The following is a 17,363-nucleotide window of genomic DNA, read 5'->3' as shown; positions in this document are numbered from 1 at the left end:
AAGACAGTAATGACCTCTTGATTTTACCACTAGCATAAAAGGCATGCCTAAGAAAGCTGCAATGTCTGTGGGGAAAAAAAAAGACCTGGGCTGGACAGATTGTTCTGTTTAACTGTCATATGTAAAGTGAGTAGTATCTCCTGCTTAATTTCATTAGATGCTACAGAAATGCCAACTGAAATCATAAGGTGATACCACTACGCTCCTTACAAGTGCTACAGGGTGTCGGTGATTATGCCTTAGAGTACGACAGGGTGTTCAGCACCTGGAGTTACTATTCGATGCTGGGGGAGCCCACTTTGTACATCCCTCTGTGGAAACTGGCAGAATCTACCAAAACTGAACTTACACATATCCTTTGAGAGACCCAGTCCACTCCTGGGTATCCAGCCCAAAGGAGAGCAGATGTTTACCTAAGGACAGAGCCACGCGTGTGCACAGCAGTACTGTTTAGTAACAGCCCCAAAGAGGGAGAAATCCAAATGTCCATTTACAGTAGAATGGATTAACTGTGGAATATTCGTACAGCCCAACACTACAGACATGGAGATGTGGGCTCAGACCACTGCAATCAAGCGAATATTACAATAAAGTGAGTCCGATGATTTTTTTTTTGTTTTTGGTTTCCCAGTGTATATAAAAGTTATGTTTACACTACACTGTAGTCTACTGTGTGCAACAGCATTATTTCTTAAAAAAAAAATGTAGGTGTACCTTTATTAAAAATACTTTATTGCTGACTTCCCTGGTGGTCTAATGGCTAAGACTCTCCCAAATGCTGGGGGCCTGGGTCTGATCCCTGGTCAGGGAAGTAGATCCCACATGCCACAACAGAGGATCCTGCATGCCACCATGAAGACTGAAGATGCCACATGCTGGGACAAACACTTGGCACCGCCAAATAAACTAATACATAATTTAAAAACCTGCTAAAAAATTCTAACCATCATCTGACAACATGGGGTTTGTCACAAGCCTTCAATATGTAAAAAAAAAAAATTCATGATCTGTGATGCATGATGAATAGAGTGCATTAAAACACATGCCTACAATAACGAGATGAATAAACTATGACAACACAGAGCCATGCGGATGCATCTCAGATAACACTGAGTGAAAGAACCTAGACACAAAAGGGTACATAAGTGTGTGCACTTCTCCATATGGATCTTATCATTCAATCAACATTTCCATGAAAGGGGGAAAAAGGAATAGTAACTTAAAATGGAAAGTAGGCCCCTTCCAATCTCCAGACACTGACCATCCAGTTTTCTAAGAGTCAGGCACACAGGCACTGAAGCTGGAACCTGGGGCATTGTTGAGAGGGTAGAGGGAAAAAACATCAGATTGAGTGGGGAGATGCATCGCTAGTCACCCACCAGAATGTAAATTCCATCAGAGAAAATATATCTATATATATTCTGAAAATAAAATCTCTTCTGAAAAATCGCAGAATCCCCAATACCTAGAACAATGCCTGGCTTGTAAGTTGCTCAATAAATATTTTGCTATAAGCTACAGATCAATATCCTTCATGAATACAGATGCAAAAATCCTTGATGAAATCTTAGAAGCCAATTCTGCAAATCTATAAATAGGATTATACAGCATGACTAAGTATGATTGATCCCATGAACACAAGGTCAATTTAACATCTGAAAATCAATCTATATAATCCATCATATTAATAGAATAAAGGACAAAACCTATGTGATAAACTCAGTTGGTGCAAAAAAGCATTTGACAAAACCCAATACCCTGCTGAGTTAAATTCACCCACTCCAGTCCATTTTAGTTCGCTGATTCTTAAAATGTCAGTGTTCACTCTTGCCGTCTCCTGTTTGGCCACTTCCAATTGACCTTGATTCATATCCTGAACATTCTAGGTTCCTATGCAATATTGCTCTTTACAGCATCGGACTTTACTTCCATCATCAGTCACATCCACAACTGGGTATTGTTTTTGCTTTGGCTCCGTCTCTTCATTCTGGAGTTATTTCTCCACTGATCTCAAGTAGCATATTGGGCACCTGCCAACCTGGGGAGTTCATCTTTCAGTGTCCTATCTTTTTGCCTTTTCATACTGTTCATGGAGTTCTCAAGGCAAGAATACTGAAGTGGTTTGCCATTCCCTTCTCCAGTGGACCATGTTTTGTCAGAACTCTCCACCATGACCTGTCTATCTTGGGTGGCCCTAAATGGCATGGCTCATAGTTTCATTGAGTTAGACAAGGCTGTGGTCCATGTGATCATTTTGATTAGTTTTCTGTGACTGTGGTTTTCACTGTGTCTGCCCTCTGATGGAGAAGGATAAGAGGCTTATGGAAGCTTCATAATGGGAGAGACTAACTGAGGGGGAAACTGGGTCTTATTTTGATGCAGGGTCATGCATAGCAAATCTTTAATCCAATTTTCTGTTGATGGGTGGAGCTGTGTTCCCTCCCCGTTGTTTGACCTGAGGCCAAACTATGATGGAGGTAAGAATCCTTTAGAAGAAATGGAGTAGCCCTCATAATCAACAAAAGAGTACAAAATGCAGTATTTGGATGCAATCTCAAAAATGACAGAATGATCTCTGTTCCTTTCTAAGGCAAACCATTCAATATCACAGTAATCCAAGTCTATGCCCCAACCAGTAATGCTGAAGAAGCTGAAGTTAAACAGTTCTATGAGGAGCTACAAGACCTTCTAGGGCTAATACCCAAAGAAGATGTCCTTTTCATTGTAGGGGACTGGAACGCAAAAGTAGGAAGTCAAGAAACACCTGGAGTAACAGGCAAATTTGGCCTTGGAGTACAAAATGAAGCAGGGCAAAGCTAATAGAGTTTTGCCAAGAGAACACACTGGTCATAGCAAACACCCTCTTCCAACAACACAAGAGAAGACTTTACACATGGACATCACCAGGTAGTCAATAAACAAATCAGATTGATTATATTCTTTGCAGCCAAAGATGGAGAAGCTCTATATAGTCAGCAAAAACAAGACTGGAAGCCGACTGTGGCTCAGATCATGAACTCCTTATTGCCAAATTTAGACTTATATTGAATAAAGTAGGGAAAACCACTAGACCATTCAGGTATGATCTAAATCAAATCCCTTATGATTATACAGTGGAAGTGAGAAATAGATTTAAGGGCCTAGATCTGATAGACAGAGTGCCAGAACTATGGATGGAAGTTTATGACACTGTACAGGAGGCAGTGATCAAGACCACCCCCAAGAAAAAGAAATGCAAAAAGGCAAAATGGTTGTTTGAGGAGGCCTTACAAATAGCTGAGAAAAGAAGAGAAGTGAAAGGCAAAGGAGAAAAGGAAAGATATACCCATTTGAATGCAGAGTTCCAAAGAAGAGCAAGGAGACATAAGAAAGTCTTCCTCAGTGATCAGTGCAAAGAAATAGAGGTAAACAACAGAGTGGGAAAGACTAGAGATCTCTTCAAGATAATTAGAGATACTAAGGGAATATTTCATGCAAAGATGGGCTCGATAAAGGACAGAAATGGTATGAACTTAACAGAAACAGAAGACATTAAGGTGAGGTGGCAAGAATACACAGAAGAACTGTACAAAAAAGATCTTCATGAACCAGATAACCACGATGGTGTGATCACTCACCTAGAACCAGACATCCTGGAATGAGAAGTCAAATGGGCCTTAGGAAGCATCACTATGAACAAAGCTGAAGGTGATGGAATTCCAATTGAGCTATTTCAAATCCTAAAAGATGATGCTGTGAAACTGCTGCACTCAATATGCCAGCAAATCTGGAAAACTCAGCAGTGATCACAGGACTGGAAAAGGTCCGTTTTCTTTCCAATCCCAAAGAAAGGCAACAAAGAATGCTCAAACTACTGTACAATTGCACTCATCTCACATGCTAGCAAAGTAATGCTCAAAATTCTCCAAGCCAGGCTTCAACAGTACGTGAACTGTGAAATTCCAGATGTTCAAGCTGGATTTAGAAAAGGCAGAGGAACCAGAGATCAAATTGCCAACATCCTCTGGATCATTGAAAAAGCGAAAGAGTTACAGAAAAACATCTACTTCTGCTTTATTGACTACACTAAAGTCTTTGACTCTGTGGATCACAACAAACTGGAAAACTCTTAAAGAGATGGGAATACCAGATCACCCTACCTGCCTCCTAAGAAATCTGTATGCAGGTCAAGAAGCAACCGTTAGAACTGGACACGGAACAAGAGACTGGTATGTCAAAGCTGTATGTTGTCACCCTGCTTATTTAATTTATATGCAGAGTACATCATGAGACATGCCAGGCTGGAAGAAGCACAAGCTGGAATCAAGATTGCCGGGAGAAATATCAATAACCTCAGATACGCAGATGACATCACCTTATGGCAGAAAACAAAGAAGAACTAAAGAGCCTCTCAATGAAAGTGAAAGAGGAGAGTGAAAATGTTGGCTTAAAACTCAACATTCAGAAAACTAAGATCATGGCATCTGGTACCATCACTTCATGGTAAATAGATGCAGAAACAATGGAAACAGTGACAGACTTCCAAACAGTCAATCCCAAAGGAAATTAGTCCTGAATGTTCATTGGAAGGACTGATACTGAAGCTGAAACTCCAATACTTTTGCCACCTGATGTGAAGAACTGACTCACTGGAAAAGACCCTGATGCTGGAAAGATTGAAGGCGGGAGGAGAAGGGGATGACAGAGGATGAGATGGTTGGATGGCATCACCGACTCAATGGATATGAGTTTGAGCAAGCTCTGGTAGATGGTGATGGACAGGGAAGCCTGGCTTGCTGCAGTCCATGGGGTCTCAAAAGAGTTGGACATGACTGAGCGACTAAACTAAACCGAACACCCTGCTATGAGAAAAATCATAATTAGACTAGGATTACAATGGAACTAACTCAGCCTGCAAAGGGCATCTATGAAAAACCCACTGCTAATATCATATTTGATGAAATAAAATTTATATTTTTAGGAAGGGCAAGAAAAAATTAAACACAAACTTGTTTGTTTGGGCTTCCCCTCCCTTCCTATTGTGCAGTAAGCCTCTGCATTATACAGTAACCAGGGCTCTTCTAGGATGCGGAGAAGGCAATGGCACCCTGTACTCCAGTACTCCTGCCTGGAAAATCCCATGGACGGAGGAGCCTGGTAGGCTGCAGTCCATAGGGTCGCTAAGAGTCGGACACGACTAAGTGACTTCACTTTTACGCACTGGAGAAGGAAATGGCAACCCACTCCATTGTTCTTGCCTGGAGAATCCCAGGGGCGGTGGAGCCTGGTGGGCTGCCGTCTATGGGGTCGCACAGAGTTGGACACGACTGAAGCGACTTAGCAGCAGCAGCGGCAGCTTCTAGGATGGGACTGCCTGCTCAGCTGCAAAGATCAATACTTCTTTTTTCTTCTGATGCTAGCAATGTATATAATAGTCTTTCCTGATTCTCCAGGGGGTCATGGTGACTTGCTGCTGGCTTGCTTTGTGCTTACCTGGGACTATGTGTCTTTGGTGAACTCCATGTGAAATACCAGTGTGTCATTTTTTAAAAAAAATTAAGTTATTTATGTGGCTGCTTTGGGTCTTAGTCGTGGCACGTGGAATCTTTGTTGAGGCAGGCAGGCTCAGTATTTGTAGGGTAAGGGCTTAGGTGCTCCACGGCATACGGGACTTTAGTTCCTCGACTAGGGATTGAACTCGTGGTCACCACTGGACCACCAAAGTCCCCAGTATGCAATTTCGATGTACGATTCTACGTCTCAAAAATGTTTATAATTATGCCTTTCACTTCTAACAGGTAGAGCAGTTCTCAGAGCTTTCTGTGAATCTGCTTCCTAGAGTACAATTCTCAAGTTTCAAAACTCCTGTTTTTTCTGACTTTATAGTTAACTGAATTTTCACGACATACTTAATGATAAAAGGCTAAAAGCTTCCTGCTTGAGATCAGGAAAAAGTCAAGTATATCCATTCCTGCCACTTCTACTAAATACTGCAAGAAAGGTTTTAGTTGGGACAGTCAGGATTAAAAAAGTGTCATATGAATGAATGAATCAGGTTTTGTTTGCTCATTTGGCAGACATGGAAACTGAGGTCCACAGAGAGGAAGGGAGTTGTCCAAGTCACCCAGTTAGTGATCGGCAGAGTGGGACCATCCCAGGTCTCCTCCTTCATGTCAGAGTTCCAGAGCCCTATGCCCTTGAGTATTTGTTAGAGTGATGTATCCACCACCCTCCCAAAGCTCTGATCAAAAGTTGGAAGAAGGAGCTTCTTTGGTGGTTAAGTGGTTAAGACATCACCTTTAATGCAGGGGGTGAGGTTTCGATTCCTGGTCAGGGATCTAAGCTCCCACATGCCTTGCAGCCAAAACCCCAGACATAAAACAGAAGCAATGCTGTAGCAAATTCAATAAAGACCTTAAAAATGGTTCATATTAAAACCAATTTTTTTTTAAAAAGTTGGGATAAGTAAAATGAAAGTGAAAGCTGAGCTTGTTTCCTGGTCCAAGGGTCCTTTACTCTGGGTCTTCACTCGATGTTACCCGAGTTTATCAGAATCTGAAAGGAGGTGGCCTTTCCCTTCCTACCTTGGCCCACATTACAGATGAGCTGTGTAAGTTCAACATTCAGATTCCTTATTGCTGTTTTCAGCTTCAGCGTGACTTTATCTTCTACTTTTATAAGGTCAAATTTCTTCTGTCATATCATTTTATTTCTAAAAGAGAAATGTCCTCAGTCTGGTCTCCTACCTTCTAAAGACTCCCCTTCTCCTTTGTTTCCTGTCTGTTTACAGGGGTGATGCCAATTCTCCTTCATCCTACTTCCCCCAGGGCTTTCCTGGTGGTTCAGTGGTAAAGAATCTGTCTTCAATGCAGGAGACATGGCTTCAATACCTCCGTCGGGAAGATTCTCTGGAGAAGGAAATGGCAATCCACTCCAGTATTCTTGCCTGGAGAATCCCATGAACAGAGGGGCGTGGTGGGCTAGAGTCCACAGGGTCGCAGAGTCGGACACGACTGAGCGACTAAACAATTTCCCCCAGAAAGGCAGTACAAAAGAGCCCTGGACTTGGGGTCAGACAGAGGTCTGCATTGTCCTGTGTGCCCTGGGTCGGTAAGTCTCCTTCACAGAGCATCAGCTTCCTCTCTTGAATTCCCTGGGGCCTCTGTGACTGTCACAAAACAGTGGGGAGTTTCGGTGACAGCAGGTCTTCCCGTGGCGTCTTCTCCCGCTCTAAGGCCTCCATAAAAGCTCAGAGATGAGTGTCAGCAAAAGTGTTTCTGTACTGGTCAAGGACACCCCATTTGGGGAGGAGCAGGACTGGTTTCCTTATTGCCACTGTGTCAGTGACCTCCACGGATGGTGTTCTCTGTGCAAGTTAAAATATCTACACCGTATTTCACACATTTACAGAATCTCTGGTCTTCAACTGACACCTCTGAGGTAGAAGGATGGGGTATAATCACACCCATTTTATACATAATAATAACAATAATTAGCATCTGTCAGTATTTCTCATGGGCTGCTATCTTGATAAAATTCTCATATCTGCATTTTCTCACTGACTCCTGACAGGTCTTTAGCTAATTTATGGCCACAGTCCATGGGGTCGCAAAAGAGTTGGATACAACCTAGCAACTAAACAACAAAGACCCTAACAAGAGGAGCATTAAGTCTGACATGCTGGAGGTCAAGTTTAAGCCCTTTAAGAGATAAAATTTTACTTTTGTTTTCTAAAATATAGATTATTTTCAAGCAATCTGTACAATGATATCCAAATAATAAACAAGCTGTGATATCTTCAGGCTGCCATTAACCCAACCTCAGGGGTGATAAGTCAAACTACACCAGCAAGTATCTTTTATAAGAAAAACAGGCTCTGGGGATTCCCTGGCCATTCAGTGGTTAGGATTCTGCACTATCCATGCTGAAGGCGAGGGGTTTGATCCCTGGTCAGAGAACTGAGATCTGTAAGCCACAGCACAGCCAAAGAGGAAAAAAAAAAAAAAAGAAAAACAGGCTCAGCTAAAAGTTACATAAAGAAAAGGACTCAGTTTCTATCAGAACAGAATTTGGAAAATAAACTGCTTTAAAAATAGGAACACAAAAGTATGCATGTAAAGATACACACTTTAAAGAAAATACTTTCCATGGTTCTAAAAAGTACCTTAAAAATGAATATGAATGTGATTCTGATCCCGATTAAATATCTTAAGGGAGGTAAGGACAACTTCCCTTTCTTACTCTTTCCCCAAAAAGAAGGCTGAGCGCCAAAGAATTGTTGCTTTCCAATTGTGGTGCTAGAGAAGACTCTTGGACTTGGAGAGTCCCTTGGACTGCAAGGAGATCAAACCAGTCAATCCTAAAGGAAATAACCCTGAATACTCATTGGAAGGACTGATGCTGAGGCTGAAGCTCCAATAATCTGGCTACCTGATGCAAACAGCTGACTCATTGGAAAAGACCCTGTTGCTGGGAAATATTGAAGACAAAAGGAGAAGAGGGAAGCAGAGGATGAAATGATTGGATAGCATCATTGATTCAATGGACATGAACTTGGGCAAACTCCAGGAGACAGTGAGGGGCAGGGAGTGCTGCAGTCCATGGGGTCACAAAGAGTCAGAGACGACTTAGTGACTGAACAAGAACAACAACATTCTTCCCCTAAACTGAAATCTCATTTTCAAAATGAACTTCATATCTGCTTCCTCCTTCTGGACTTGAGTCAGTCCGTATTCATTTTTCCTTCTAACCTAAATAGGTTTTTGTTAAAAAACCTATTTTGAAACCCAGGTCTTTCTCTACCAAAGATGTGGATCAAAGAGTGATTATCAACTTAATCCCATCGAGTTCATCTTGCTAAGAGGCACCAGGGAAGTCCCGCTAAGAGGCACAGGCTTTGAGAAAACTCCACCTGTAGCTTAAGTCTGGGGAAGCAAACCCTGATGATTAGACTATGTAACAAGAGACAAGGAAGAAGAAGAACCGATAGTCGAGAAGTCACCAGGGGAAAAGAGCCAGGAAGAAACCAATTGGACTGGACTTTCCTGGTGGTCCAGTGGCTAAGAATCCACCTGCCAATGCAAAGGACATGGGTTCGATCCCTCCTCGGGGAAGATTTCACACGCCTCCTTGGAGAAACTAAGCCCGTGTGCCATGACTACTGAGCCTACACACCCAGAGCCTATGCTCTGCAACAAGAGAAGCCTTGCAGTGAGAAGCCCTTGCCCTGCAACTAGAGAGAAGCCCTCACTTGACACAATCAGAGAAAGTCTTCATACAGCAATGAAGACCCAGCCCAGCCAAAAGCAACAAAAAGCAAAAACCAAAAAAATAAAAAACAAAACCCAAGTGGACTGAAGACTTGCCTGTGGATGTATTCTGCAAGAAAGAGTCCAAGAGACTAGAGTCTACCACCAACTAGTTGCGAGGCTTCAGGCTCCCTCTTCCTGGGGATTATCTAGCTCCCTTCCACCCCATTGTCCTTCTTGTGCCATCTCTCCCACTCTGTCAGTTACTGCTGCCAGGCTGCGGCAGAGACATGAATTGAGCACAGCCTCACACGTAGGAAGGGGACTGATTCCTGAGAGGGGCTTATGTTCGGAAGTCCCAGTCGCTGATTCCGCAGGACACAGGACAATCATTGTGCTTAAGTCTTTCTTTTGTGTCTGACACCTAACATTGTTTGGAAATACTTTTGGACAAGTTCTCTTCCATTTTTTTTTTCCCCTCCACTGTTCCCATTTCCAATTTTGAAACTTAATAATAGCAAGCCGCCTTGAAAAGACCTGGCTGGCAGACTTAAGTTTATTCAATTAGCCACTCCCTCTTATAATAACCAGCAGGGCAAGTATCAAGATCCAATTCGGTCTCTACTTCCTGGATGGACTCTAAAAGAGAAGGTCTTGAATCCAAATCAAACAGTATTGTTAAAAAATAATGGGGAGGCTCTCCCTGTCTTGCTGTGGCATAATTGCCAATAAGTAGCGTTAAGTGAAGAGCAAAACAAAGCAGTAGAGCAGTGAGAACACTGTGCTACCTGTCAGGAAAAATGAGTATCTCGCTTGGATTTGCATAAAGAGACTCCTGCAGGATGATACAAACGATAAATCCACAGATTCTGGGACTGGACTGCTTGGGTTGAAACTCTGCTGCAGCACATTGCTGAATGATAGTGGGCAAGTTACTTAACCTAATCTCTCTGTGCTTCAGTTTCCTCATTTGTAAAAAGAACAGTAACAGCCTCTGCCCCAAAGCTAGTAAACAACTTAATACCCACAAAGCACTTAGAACTGTGTTTGGCATGTAGTAAACTGTAAATAAATGTCATTATTATTACTCATGTTTCCCCATCTATTTCCCATGAAGTGATGGGACCATATGCCATGATCTTAGTTTTCTGAATGTTGAGCTTTAAGCCAACTTTTTGGATGGGGAAACAGTGGAAACAGTGTCAGACTTTATTTTTGGGGGCTCCAAAATCCCTGCAGATGGTGACTGCAGCCATGAAATTAAAAGATGCTTACTCCTTGGAAGGAAAGTTATGATCTACCTAGATAGCATATTAAAAAGCAGAGAGATTACTTTGCCAACAAATGTCCATCTAGTCAAAGCTATGGGTTTTCCAGTGGTCATGTATGGATGTGAGAGTTGGACTGTGAAGAAAGCTGAGCACCAAAGAACTGATGCTTTTGAACTGTGGTGTTGGAAAAGACTCTTGAGAGTCCCTTGGACTGCAAGGAGGTCCAACCAGTCCATCCTAAAGGAGATCAGTCCTGGGTGTTCATTGGAAGGAATGATGCTAAAGCTGAAGCTCCAGTACTTTGGCCACCTCATGCGAAGAGTTGACTGATTGGAAAAGACCCTGATGCTGGAAGGGATTGGGGGCAGAAGGAGAAGAGGATGACAGAGGATGAGATGGCTGGATGGCATTACCGACTCAATGGACATGAGTTTGAGTGAACTCCAGGAGTTGGTGATGGACAGGGAGGCCTGGCGTGCTGCGATTCACGGGGTCACAAAGAGTCAGACATGACTGAGCGACTGAACTGAACTGAATTGATTACTCATGTTATTTATCACATGCATGCCTGTCAAGTCTCTTTAGTCATATCTGACTCTGCGACCCTATGGACCAGAGCCTGCCAGGCTCCTCTGTCAATGGGATTCTCCCAGCAGAAGTATGGAGTCAGTTGCCACGCCCTCCTCCAGGGGATCTTCCCAATCCGGGGATGCAAACTGAGTCTCTTACCTCTCATCTCCTGCAATGGCAGGTGGGCTCTTTACCACCAGTGCCACCTGGGAAGTCCACGTTATTTATTAAGTAGCATCAAAAGTGATTACCTGTGTTCTAGAGGCCAAGGGTAGGATAGTAGGAAGGAGGAAGAATTTTGACTGTATATCTCGTTTTGTATCTATGAATAAGTTACCTATTCAAAGATTTTTAAAAGTTATTACTTAATAGTTAAAAATCACTTGCTGCAAATGAATTTCAAGATTGGCTCTGTTTTGAACATTACTTTTTTGAAACTTTTGGATTCATACTTTTTTTGTGCAATTGTTGAGAGATGTCCCTGAATACCCCATTTTTCTGTTTTCTACTGCAATTTCACCTCTTTCCCTAAATTTTAAAACTTCTTCCTCCTCTATGTGTCAATAGTAACAACAATAATAAATACAGTTCTACTAAGTACCACTTTTTGAACACTTGCTGCTTTACATATTCTATCTCATGTAATCTTTACAATAACTCTATAAGGCATTAACCCCATAACTCATAGAACAGATTGCATTAACTTGTCCAAGATCACAAAGCTAGACAGTGGCAGTGCCCATATTTATTCTGCAGTCTAACACCTTATTCCAGGGTTTCTCTGTTAAAACAGATTCCCAGGCTTCGCCCTAGATCCAGGCTCTGATCCCCAGGCCTGGGTGTTTTCTTGGAGACACTCACACCCTCAGAAGCCTGAGGGCCTCAGCACTAGTCTGGGCCCTTTTGACCCTGACCTTTCACTCCTGTCTCTGCTCTTGCTTTAAGACTTTTGGTTACTTCCAGAGCTAGTGGAAGCAGATGTCCCAGTCCTGAGGGGTAGACCAGTCCCTCTCCCTCCTAAACAAGGTAGGAAGCACCAGCTCGTCCACCCTATCAAATGCCACTCTTCACAGGGCTGCAGCCTTTGGGCCCCTTAGCTCTGGGCCAGATCACAGGAGATATGCTTTGGGGAGCACGGCCTTGTGGAAGGCACCCTGGGTCAGCAGCATGGCTATATTTAGGGTCACGTGTGGGATTTATGGCTCTCCATGAAATCTGCAAGGTGACAGAGGTGACAGCTGAGCTGAACATTAAACCGAAATTAACAGCAACAACCAAGACACTTTCAGGAAACGCCTCTTTGCAAGCAAGGTCATCCTGATGTGCCCTTGTTTGCACAACGTTTGAGCAACTCTCCAGCACTGCCTTGGTGGCCCCATAACTCATATCAGCACAGTGTAGGGAGGGGAGCTCTGCCATCCCAGCATTAGCAGCTCATAAAGTTACTGTCTGGAGATCAATGGCCAGAGCCAAGCAGATTGTTAGATAAACAACTGCTGTTGGACAGAATCATAAGACCCTCAAAAGCTCCAAAGAGATGGTACTAATCCATCAGCCAAGTGCACAGAGATGAAGGTGGTCTGGTCCACACCTCAGCACTGCAGGGTCTCCAAAGCTGGGGTACCGGGAAGGGAACGAACAGGGTGATAAGAAGCTTTCAAGGATCCAAATTAAAAACTTCAGCTGACGATCCTCCCCCGAAGATAAGATTTTCTAAAAGTGGCTGTTCTTGTCTTCTCAGGTTTATTTAGCTTTTCTGCAGGAGGTGCTACCATATGTGAAAACTGGTATTACAGAGACCCCAAGAGGTGGACACGACGCGCACTTTGTTCCAGTCCAGGTCGATGGAAACCAGCCCTTCTCTGAATCTGACAAATGGCATAAATGGTGGAGGAACCACTTCAGATATCCCCCAAGTCACCAGGAACACGGATCATTGATATATTTTTAAAATTTATTTTTTGAACTATAGTCGATTCACAACATTGTGTAGCAAAGTGATTCAGATACACGTATCTGAATACATATATTCTTTTTTTCATGTGTTCTTCCATTATGGTTTACCACACGATACTGAACACAGTCCCCTGTGCTCTACAGTAGGGCCTTGTTGTTCCATGAATATTTTTTAATAGTGTTTAATGCTTTAACGAAGTCTGTTAATAATCATTACCAACATTTGTTCTACAAAGTACAATGCAAGGTATGGAAGGATCTAACAAATAAAGACCAGCCAGGGTACTTTTAAAGCCAGATTCTATGCCTTCCCATTCTACCCTCCCCAGGCCCCATTCTGTCCCCTCCCTTTGCTGATTTTGTGCTGATAAACTTAGTCTCTAACTTGACCTTTCTACATTCTGAACACACTGGCCAAGATTACTGCACTGAGGAGAAACACCGGATTCTGGTTTTGAACCCTGCTGTTAAGTTCAAGGCTCTGATAAACCATTGAATTAAAAGTTCCAAAATCCTCTTAAAAGTTCATGTGTTACACAATTGGCTGCAGATTAAAAAAAAAAAAACAAATCTGACCACAAAATCACCATGCTTAACTGGGGCCAGACAAGCAAGATCACAAGAGCCACGAAGGCCTAGCAGAAGGACTGACTTAGGAAGTGCGTTCAAGTGTGCACTCAGATACAATGAGCAGCTAATTTACAGAAGCTGGCTGGCCGACTGTGGTGCTTCCCCACCATCCTTCATGTTGTCTGCTGTTGTAGTTCCTCGCTCATATGGGGAAGGACCACTATCTTCAACTCCCAGATGCATTCCAGTAAGCTCAAATCTCTGCTGGGAACACAGCTAATGCCAGCACTGATTATCAGGAAGGAACTGGATAATTCTAACCTCTTAGATTGAGAGCCATTTTTCAGAACCTCAAATTTCACAGTGCACAGCCAACTCAGTCATTTCAGCAACATCAAGAGGCAAAGAATTACAACCAAGCTCCGATGGTTATTTATACAAAAAGACTTCCTTGAAGAATCCACAGTCACTCGTACCAGAAAACATTATAGGATAAAAATACTGTGCCTCCTTTACAAAGAAGTAAAAAACCTCAGAAGGCGCACAATAAATTTTTATAATACACTCGGCACAAGTATTATTTTCCCCATCACCGGAGTGAATAAATACAGGTTTTATCTTCTTACAGATCCCCTAGGCTGCCCAAAATGTGAATTATACCTTTCTATATTTGGAAGGGAATATATAAGCACCCAAACCCGCTCCTATTTATTTTCTAAAGTGTCTCCATGAATAGGATTCCCAGTAGCTCTGTTTGCAGACATTCATCAGCACCAAAGTAAACACTCCACCAGGCACACAGTTCCCTAGGGCTGCTTCAATCGGAACCAGAGCTCTGGTTTTCATAGCTGCTTTGTCTAAATATTTTTGTGATGATTCGTTCATGGTTTCAAGATTTAAGGAGAGGGCATCCCCAGGTTGGGACACACCAAGGCACAGAACAAGACCGACAGGAAGGAAAAGAGTGAAGGTGGTACCTCATGTCTCCATCCGAAAGCACCCCCCTCTGCATCAGAACTACACTTCGCCCTGCGATGACCGGCAGCGAGTTTCCTTCTTCCCTGAAATAATAAAAACTCAACATGCTCGGAGCTCAGCAGGGGCAGGAGACTGGCACAGTCCGCCCGGCCCTGAAGGCCTGTGACTGAATCAGCAGTGAACTGCACGCTGGACTTTTCCATAGGACCATTCACACTGGGGCTGGGAACATCACACTGGCCTCCCCCTTCTCTGCTGACCGGCAGAAATGCCCAGGCTCCACGTGGCTGCCTCCTCCCCATTCCAGGACGGCTCCCTAGAGAAAAAGTGACTTTCTAGGAACTTGGGGTCCCAAGGGAAAACCCACACACTTCCACGAAGATGCAGCCAGCAGCACCATCTTTAAGAGTGAAAAACTAGAAACGATGGGGCAATGGCCAAGCAGGGGACAGAGGATAGAGAGAATAAAATACTACACAGCTATTTAAAGTGATGAGCATGCAGATGCAGGCAACCCACCGAAGTGTCAAATGCACAAAAAGGTGGCAAAACAGCACACACAGGAACTGCGAAAAGATGTAAAATTTTATGTAAGTGAATGAAAGTAGGAAGTGAGTGTGTGTTCAATCAGAGTTCAAATTCATTAAGGTTATTTTTTTTCCTTATCAAGATACTCAAGATAGTACTGTAAGTAATAAAACAAAAGACCACAGACGTATACCAAGCACCTTAATTTTCAAGTAAGGCATATAATCATTTTTCAAGGGTCCTGAAAAAAGCAAATGGTTCAGGAAATGACTATACTTTTCCCCTTTCACTCCTCCAAATGCAATAAGGAAGAGGCAAACACATAAAAACCCAGATTATTAAGCAAACAGCTCAGCAGTGCTGTTCTCAATTTCCTGGTTCAAGGTCACAGTTAATGAAAGGTGTGAAGCTGATGAAGTCGAGTTACAACATCTGCTCTCCTGGGCAAGCCTCCTAATCACTTGCCATCCTCAGGTTTGTGAAGGAGAGGAAACTGGCTCCATTCCTTCTCTGAAACTACATTTGCAAAAATACACTTCCATTGGGAAACAAAGTCAGTTTAAAGTCAGGCTAAGGAGAAGAATTACTAGCCTCCATATTTCCAACTTCCTCCTTGAAAAAAGAATAGAGACCTCTGGCAATAAAAACTGATAAATGACTTAAAAAAAAATCATTCAGGGGAAATAAAGGACAGAATTCTCTTTAAATAGCCTAGAACAAAGTGGGAGACACAACAGTATCTGTATTGTGGCTGCAGGCTCCAGAACTGAGAACAGCTCAGACACTTCGTTTTGATTCTCTAACAAGCACTTCATCTACCTTTTCCACTTTCAGCCGCGGAGTTTACAGAATCATCATACCAGCTGTAGGCCAGACAGAAAGCCCTAAGCACCAGTGAGCTGGGGTTTGATCATGCAAGGCCATAATGCACATTTCTTACTGTGACTACAAGCTCCCTTGAGAAACAATGGGTCTTATTCTCATAGTACTTTTCTATTACTGGACTTCTATGCTAACGGTGTTTGAAAAGTTCTATTACTATTTACCCGCCTTTCTCCCTTTTTAAAAAACCTTTTATTTTGTATTGGGGTATAGCCAATGAACAACGCTGTTCACGTGAACAGCGGAGGGGCTTGGCCATACATATACGTGTATCCATTCTCTCCCAAACTCCTTTCTCACTTTTTCTGTTAACTTTATAGCTTCATTATTTCTCTTCTAGAAGAGCAATCATCTATACATGTAGAAGTTATGGCTTCAAAGTTTTAGACTGCCTGATCATGTTTCAGAGGTGTGGCTCGCTGCTCCTGAAACGGTCACATGGCCCCCTTTATCAGAAAGCCCATCGCTAGCCCTGTTGAAATGCTGTCTGTATACCATCCCTCAGCTGAAGTGAAGCAGAAAGGGAGCAGTTTCAATGAAGAATTAAATTTGCTGACCCACTTGGGTGGAAGAAAAAAACCGCCCCGCTGGTGGATTAATATGGTTGAATAGCTCGATGCCACGGCACTTGTGGACGGCACTTGATGCAGTGACCGCAAGTCAGACCTGGGTCTTGGTCTTGCTGGGTGACTGTGAACAGAGGACTTAACCTCTCTGGTCTTCACTTTCTCTGATCATTACAGAAGGGGAACTGGATAAATTACCTTTCAAGGAGTTCTCTGGTTTGAAATTACGGTTCTAAGATTTGTCCCTCATCATGTCCTTTAATTCTCACAAACAACCCACTGGGTGGTATTGATATTTCTCCCACACAGATGAGGAAACTGAGGCTCAAGAAAGCCAAAACATTTGCTCTAGTTGCTCAACTAGAGTGGGACTCAGGGCCAGGATCTGAACCTGAGTTGTCCAACTCTACACCAGCACGGTTGTCATTTTAAGCAATACCATCACTGCTTCAACTACATCATTAAACCATGATTACTCTTTATATAAAAAATTGGGAGACAGGCCTCCAGGACTCCAGGGTCTGAACTTGAAGGCTACCTTTACTGAAAATGTAAACTGCCTGGCTATATTTTAAAGTTCTTTTTCTCTTAGCGTGCTTGGACCTGGTCTCTTTCAATCAATGAGTATGACTGAATGACTTTTGCTTAATTAGGGACACAGGCTTTGGAATGAGTTAATGTCTGCTTTGTCCCTTCTTTTCTCCAATTCGCCCACCCCTCCTCCAAATGAACAGGCAGGCCACCTGGATCTTTCTTATAACCACACAAATAACACTTTTTTAAAACAAAATAGGGACCTGTTTACATATAACACT

At 42.9% G+C, this 17,363-nt stretch overlaps 1 protein-coding gene across 1 annotated transcript in view; it reads right to left on the bottom strand.

Moving 5' to 3' along the window:
• CASP7 (caspase 7) overlaps positions 1 to 17,363 on the bottom strand; it is a 41,875-nt gene that overhangs the window by 9,029 nt on the left and 15,483 nt on the right. The gene's annotated exons all lie outside the window — the stretch shown is intronic.

Source organism: Bubalus bubalis, chromosome 23 (assembly GCF_019923935.1).
Source record: "Bubalus bubalis isolate 160015118507 breed Murrah chromosome 23, NDDB_SH_1, whole genome shotgun sequence".
NCBI lineage: Eukaryota > Metazoa > Chordata > Mammalia > Artiodactyla > Bovidae > Bubalus > Bubalus bubalis.
This window is presented reverse-complemented; position numbering and strand designations above follow the sequence as displayed.